Source organism: Poecile atricapillus, chromosome 6 (assembly GCF_030490865.1).
Source record: "Poecile atricapillus isolate bPoeAtr1 chromosome 6, bPoeAtr1.hap1, whole genome shotgun sequence".
Taxonomy (NCBI): Eukaryota; Metazoa; Chordata; class Aves; order Passeriformes; family Paridae; genus Poecile; species Poecile atricapillus.
In genome coordinates, this window is record NC_081254.1 from 9,535,697 (window position 1) to 9,542,087 (window position 6,391).

The following is a 6,391-nucleotide window of genomic DNA, read 5'->3' on the forward strand; positions in this document are numbered from 1 at the left end:
ATGCCATGGCCATGTTGTGTAAGGACAAGTTATTTGTGACAAGTTTCTGGAGTTTTCTTCAAATAGGGAAAAAGCCACAGACAATGGCAATCAAAAGTAAATCCTGATCACAAAATGGTACAGGAGTTCTGCAGGGTCTTGTACATGACCGGCTGTGTAGATATGTGGCATTAGAAGTGTCACATGAGAATAAGGAACCTTCCTTGTCCTATTTTCAGGTCAGAGATGTAACACACATTTACCTACTGAACATTTAGTTTTCTAATTTCTCTAGTTGTTCCATTACTTGCTGTAATGATTATTGGACAAGCTGGAATACTTCACTTTGAAGCTGATTGCAAGAATTTTGAAGATAAATCTTGTTACATAAGGCAGCTGGTGGAGGCTGTATGTCAGAATTGAAAGCCCCTCTAGGTTCAGCTATTGCCCTGAGGTTTGGAGCCATCCCAAATGCTGCACAGCTCTGCCTATGGATCAGCACAGGAGCACAGCATTGACACTTGGGCTGCAAACCTACTGCAATACAGCATTCTGAGCTTTTCTTCTGGCAGTCTTTGCCATAAGCTCTTTAAGTAGCAGAGCCCAGAATCTAAAGAAAGTTTAACATAGGTACAGTTAAACATTTCTGTCTGGTTTACAGTAAAGTTACTGAGGGGTTCCCAACTTCACTTTCAGTGAAGACACAGTTTTTGTGTTTGTACTTTTTTGCAAGGAAGTTCCAATAGTCGGTAAACAGACAATGGTTTCCAGTTCTCTTCACTGTCACTGGGGAGATGATTCACATAAACTTGGAGAGAGTATCACATTGCAGTGGTAGGACACACTGGATATGTTGGATATGTTTACATTGTAGTTGTCAGAGTAAGCCGGTTTTCAGCTAATTTATTGATGATAAATTGTCCAAGCTCTTTGCAAATGCAGTGAGTTTCCCAGACCCTGAGACAGAGGATCTAGCACAACACAACGTTTCTGCTGCAGAATAAACAGATTGACAACTCAGAGGCAGAGCAAGCATTAACAAGGGAAGGACACGAATAAGCAGGAAACCATGGTATGAAAGCCAGGATTTCTGAGTAGCAGAACAATGCTGCACACCTGCCCAGCACAGGCTGTTTCCTGCATTGTCACATGTGAGCCACTGCAGAGGCTCAAGGAAACGTGTCTGCACAGCCTCTCCTTGCCTGTTCTTTGCTAACCATGGTAAGTAAAAGAGCTGAGCCTGAAAACTGCAGCCCCTTGGTGAGCTTGCTTCTCATCTCGAGATCTTAGATGGCAAAAGTGTGATGCCAACAGCAGGAGATAAGCTTTTCTTGGTTAATGCTTCTCTTTGGATGCAGAAGCCCACTTACAAAGTATTTTCTTCAGGAACTGGTTATGATTGAGTACTATTGTGGGGCCCGGGTGTGGATGCAAGGCTTGTATTGCTGAGTAACTCTGATGTGTCCGCACTAAATGCAGACTAAGGGTGTTTACAGTGGACAAATCTATATTTAGACAAGCCTGGGGTGTCAGCTTGACATAAGCTTAAAATAGCTTTCTCCCATTGTGGAATCTTGCTTTCCCTTTTGTCTCCCCACTCACCAAGTTTGTCTTGGCAGTCTAAGTTAAAGGATGTGTATTTTTTGGGGCTCTTTACAGACATTTGGAATGATTAATTGTGAACTATTTTAGCGCATGCTGTATTGCCAACAGATCAATGCATGAGCATAACGAGAAAAATGGATTGTAACTTGGGATTGTGGTCTCAGCGTGAGAGTACTCAGCACTAGGCTAAGGGCAGCATTAGATAATGCTACATCTGAAGTGGCAGGACTGCATTATACAGAAAAAACTGACAGCATTTGCATTGAAAGGAGATAGCAATGAGATGAGTATAGGTTTCTGGCTGTTTCATAATGTTACTATTACTCTGTCCATTTAATTGATAGAAAATAAGTGCCTTCCTTGATACTTTAATATGGTTAAATAAGAGAGGGAAAAGCTGACTCAGGTCTATTAAATGAACTTAGTACTCAAGCAAGATGAAAAGAGCATGTCTGTACTCTGCAGAGTCTCACAGGAGTGCATTGTGCTGCTTCCTGCCCTGGTAAATGTGTGCCATTAAACTTCAGTACCCTCTGTTGGCAAGAAATAGATGAATTTTCTGCAGGGAATAAGCAAACACTACTTCTGGGGAGCCTTCTCCAGGATTGATGCTCTACCTGGTGATCACTTCAACAGAAATACTTGCCTTTCATTTGCTGAGATTGCAAATGTGGGCCAAACAGATGACTTCAGCTCCAGAGCAAAAGGACGTCAAAGTTGTTTTTGTGTAGTCTTTACAAAAACTAAAAGCTACCCATGGGGGGAGAACTGAGGATTTCTGGAGCATCTGACTATCACAGTAGTGAATGGTCCTTGTCATGTGCTCAACAGGGAGAAGCTGGAGATAATTCTGTGTAAAACAAATGAGTTGTTATTTTCTCATAGGATCTTTAATGCCTTTCAGCCACCTCACTCTGCCCTCTGCCACAGCTCTGATTACTGCAGCCTTCACTGGAGTTTGGGACATTCTGGAATTTGCCTTGTTCCTGACCACAGTGCTTTTCTTTATTTTCTGTCTATCCACTGCTGAAAGTGAAAATATATTTAACCATTTTGGATCATATTCTTCCATAAAAGTTATTCTAGCCCATTAAAGCATGAAGCTAATGCAAAATAGAACTCAGAAAAAATATTCTGGATTAAGAACAAAAAAGCAGAGATAGCGTAAACCAATCTGCCTCCCTCTAGTTAAACAAGCACAAGAAATTATTGTATTTATGTGTCCTAAATACAATAGCTCAGAAATGGTTGTGACAGGGGAAAATGAAAAGATAAGTTACTGAGTTATTTTCTGAAAAAGTGATTTATTTATGTATTGTGATTTTCTAAATATGCTGGTATTTTCACTGTCATCTGTTTCTCTAATATAGCCGTATATACAAGATTTGCTGCTATATGAGACAGCTCTGACTCTTTCCTTTCTCTGTAAGGAACCTTCTGATCTCTAAAGAAGATGGAATCTTTTTCCTAAAACGGTGAGTGCTTTCTTGACCTCCCCCAGTATGGTAATGCACCATCTTAAATGGGGATTAGCTTTACTGTGAAGGGCATGTAACAGGATCAGGAAAGGGAAATTGGGGTTGTATCTCAGTAAAATGTGTGCTTGTGTGCAGCTGATCAGTCAGACATGGTTAGACTGGGGACACAGTTCATCTGAATACAGACTTCAGGCCTTGTCCGTGTTATAGGACCTCTGCAGAAGATGGTGGCATGTAAAACTTTGATTTAATGTTACCAGTAACAGCCAGACTGTGAGTGGGACAATTCTGCCACTATATCTGCATTTTCCCAGACAAAGGAGGCAATATTCCCTGTCAGCATAGCTTTGATGGCACCAGGGAGCTTTATGGTACTTTATTGGCATCTCCTAGGAAATGTGTTCTTTGCAGCTGAAAGTCTTGTTCCCTTTCACACACAAATCTGAGAGAAGGTGTAGTGACCCTGCTTAATGTGGTCAAATAGCATTTGACAAGCCTCATGCTTCTCGCCTCTCACACGAAGGATTAATTTATAACTTCGGAAGCGTTGTCTTCTGTGGCTGCTGAAGAAAAATGAGTGTCCTTTAGACTCTGTGAGTGCATCAATATTTAATATGTCTGCTTAAATTAAACTCCAGTCAAACTACTGATTCTTCTCCTCGCCTTGTTCCCCCTTCAATCATTAATGGACATTTTCCACAAGCAAGTTAACAAAACACCTAAGATGGACTTTGTACATGTTAGCCTTACCCTTTCATTCCAGCCTCTCTCCTCCTATGCTGATTGTGTAAGGACTGCAAAAATACAAAAGGATGCTCCCCAGCCTGGACCTGAGTTTAAAGGACAATAGTTGATCAAACATTTAGAAATCGGTTATGTTTTGAGATTTTCCTCCATTGCAGAATCTGGACCTTCCTTAAAATCAAACAAGCAAACAAAAAAACCCCAACCCCCCAAACCTGGTGCCTCTTTACACCGGGTGATAATCCTTTTGATCAGATTTAGGGTGTTCAGCACCAGCTACATTCCTTGCTGGGAAGGACCCCTTCCAAGATGGCTGCTTGAATATCCTCTAATTTTCCTCTCTGTACCTTCAGGAGCTGCTGCTAGTGTACTGTGAAGTAAAGAACATTCCTTGATGGCCTGTTCACTGGTACAGCTGTGATGATCTAAAACAGCACATCCTGCAACCATGGTGTACCAAAAATCAGGTAAATTTTTAACTAGGTGCTGCTCTCATCCCTGGTCATGCTACACAAGTACCTTTATCCTTTGGATTGTTAGACTTCATAGGCTGAAGAAAAAAATGGCTTATAGGAATTATTCAGTGTTTTACTTAATTTTATATTTTAAAGTGAGGATTTAAGAATTCTAGCAATGTGTGAGATGAAGGTAGTTATGAACAGTGCAGCTATGGCACTGTTACAATTTACCAGGCCTTGGAAGGCCATATAGGAAGGCTTTCTGAAGGGAAGAAATGAGAAGATTAACCAGTGATCTGAAATCTAAGCCAAATGGCAGTTGCCAAAATACTGTAGGCCAAGTGATCAAGCAGAAACCTAGAGCTGAATGGAGCCACAATGCTTGTTATGAAACCGGGGACAAAGGAGACATGGAGGAGGGACTGTTTCCTCTAACCTTGTTTTTCTGTGGCTTGTTTTCCCAGTTCTGTTTCTTGCCAGCAAGGCTGGCCTCTCAGAAATATGGCACTTGACTGGCATGTTCATATTAAGAATGGGTTTAATTAAAACAGGGGACTTGGCATCTGGAGGACATCCATAGAAGTTAGAGTAATTAGAGTCAATATGTATTCATTTAAAGTGCATATTTACTCTCAAGCAGGGCTTCTTATTTGGGTCCAAAGCTGCCTGTCATCTGAACTTGGTTTGGTTTACATCTGACTCAGCTTGCTTCCTTTCCATAAGGATCCTGTGTATTCGTATCACTGATGTGCCTTAACTCTTCTGGACATTCCTGTACAGCATTGTGAACTTGTGAATTTTTTCAGATGCTCATAATCAATTTTTCTAGAGTGAAGTATTTAATTTTTTAAGATTGTTTTCTAAGCTTTTGTATCAAGCACTGTAATGGAAACTGGAGCTTTATGGAAACTGGAGCACTTGTTTGCAAAAAGGTTTTGTATTGAAGTGTGGGAAACAGCACATCTTGGACAGTTAATTCAGAATTGTTGTTTCTCAGCCATCTCTTATGTGGCTGTGGAAAGATTTCCGTTACCCTTTCGATTTCAGCCTGTGTCCTGAAGCCCAAGAAGCAATCAAAGTAAACAGTGGCTGTTTACTGTCTGGGCAGCTGTCTTCAGTCATTTGTTTCAGCAGCCCCAGTGCACGTGTTCCCAAAATGCTGTGCTTCCCAAAGAAATCTCTGCAAGCAGCAAGCTAGCCTAGCTTTTTATCTTCAGCAATTACCTGGGGATGGAATTTAAACCTACTCACCTCTTTTACTTGTCTAATGCATATGCAGAACAGTTCATTTCTTTTGCTTCACAGTAACCTTTTACTGTTCTTGAAGAATGCTATTATGTTTCCCCTCTGCCTTCTCTCTAGGGTAAATGACATTTATTTCAGTTCTCCTCCCTGGAACAGTTTTCTAGAGCTCTCAGAGTTCCTGTTCTCCTTTCTTCACCCTCCCCCCCCTTCAGTTGTCTGCCCTTTTCAACATGAGATACACAACACAACCGTATGCCAGCTGAGATGTCTTAGAAGTGAGGCTTGAGTTTGTAATTTTTTTGTCAGTCCTTCCAGTAGCAAGTATTAATTTTAATATTTACCTGAACACTGTGAGGTGTGGATCAAAACACTTTTGAAGACATTTGAAGTTCACAAACCTTTGTAAATACTTTGTAAATACTTTGAAGGAGCAAATCTGGACTGCAGGTCTGAAAAGGGGCGTGATGCCATACCTGTAGGAACTGCAGAGGAACCATACCTGTAGGAACTGCAGAGACTGAATATTTGAGGTTGCTTCAGAATTTCAGGTCTAGGAGTATTTCAGCTCTCAGAATTTCACTCAACTCTGGGACTGCTTATATTTCCACCTGCAGTGTGTGGTTACAAGAGCTCTAATTGGGTAGAGGTAGCAGCAGAGCTGTCATACTGAACATGGCCGGGGTATAGGCTGGTGCTCGATGAGTGTTCAGTCAGCTTCTGCAACGGCCTTTGCAGTTTGGAGGGTGAATATCGCAGGTGGCTGAACTTGCACCATTTGACAAGTGCATTGCCGTATGTCTGACAGCGCTGGACGTGCCATGCACACGGATCCGGGCCAGGGCTGTGATGAGACGGCCTCTAAAGGCAGTGGGTGCGCTGATA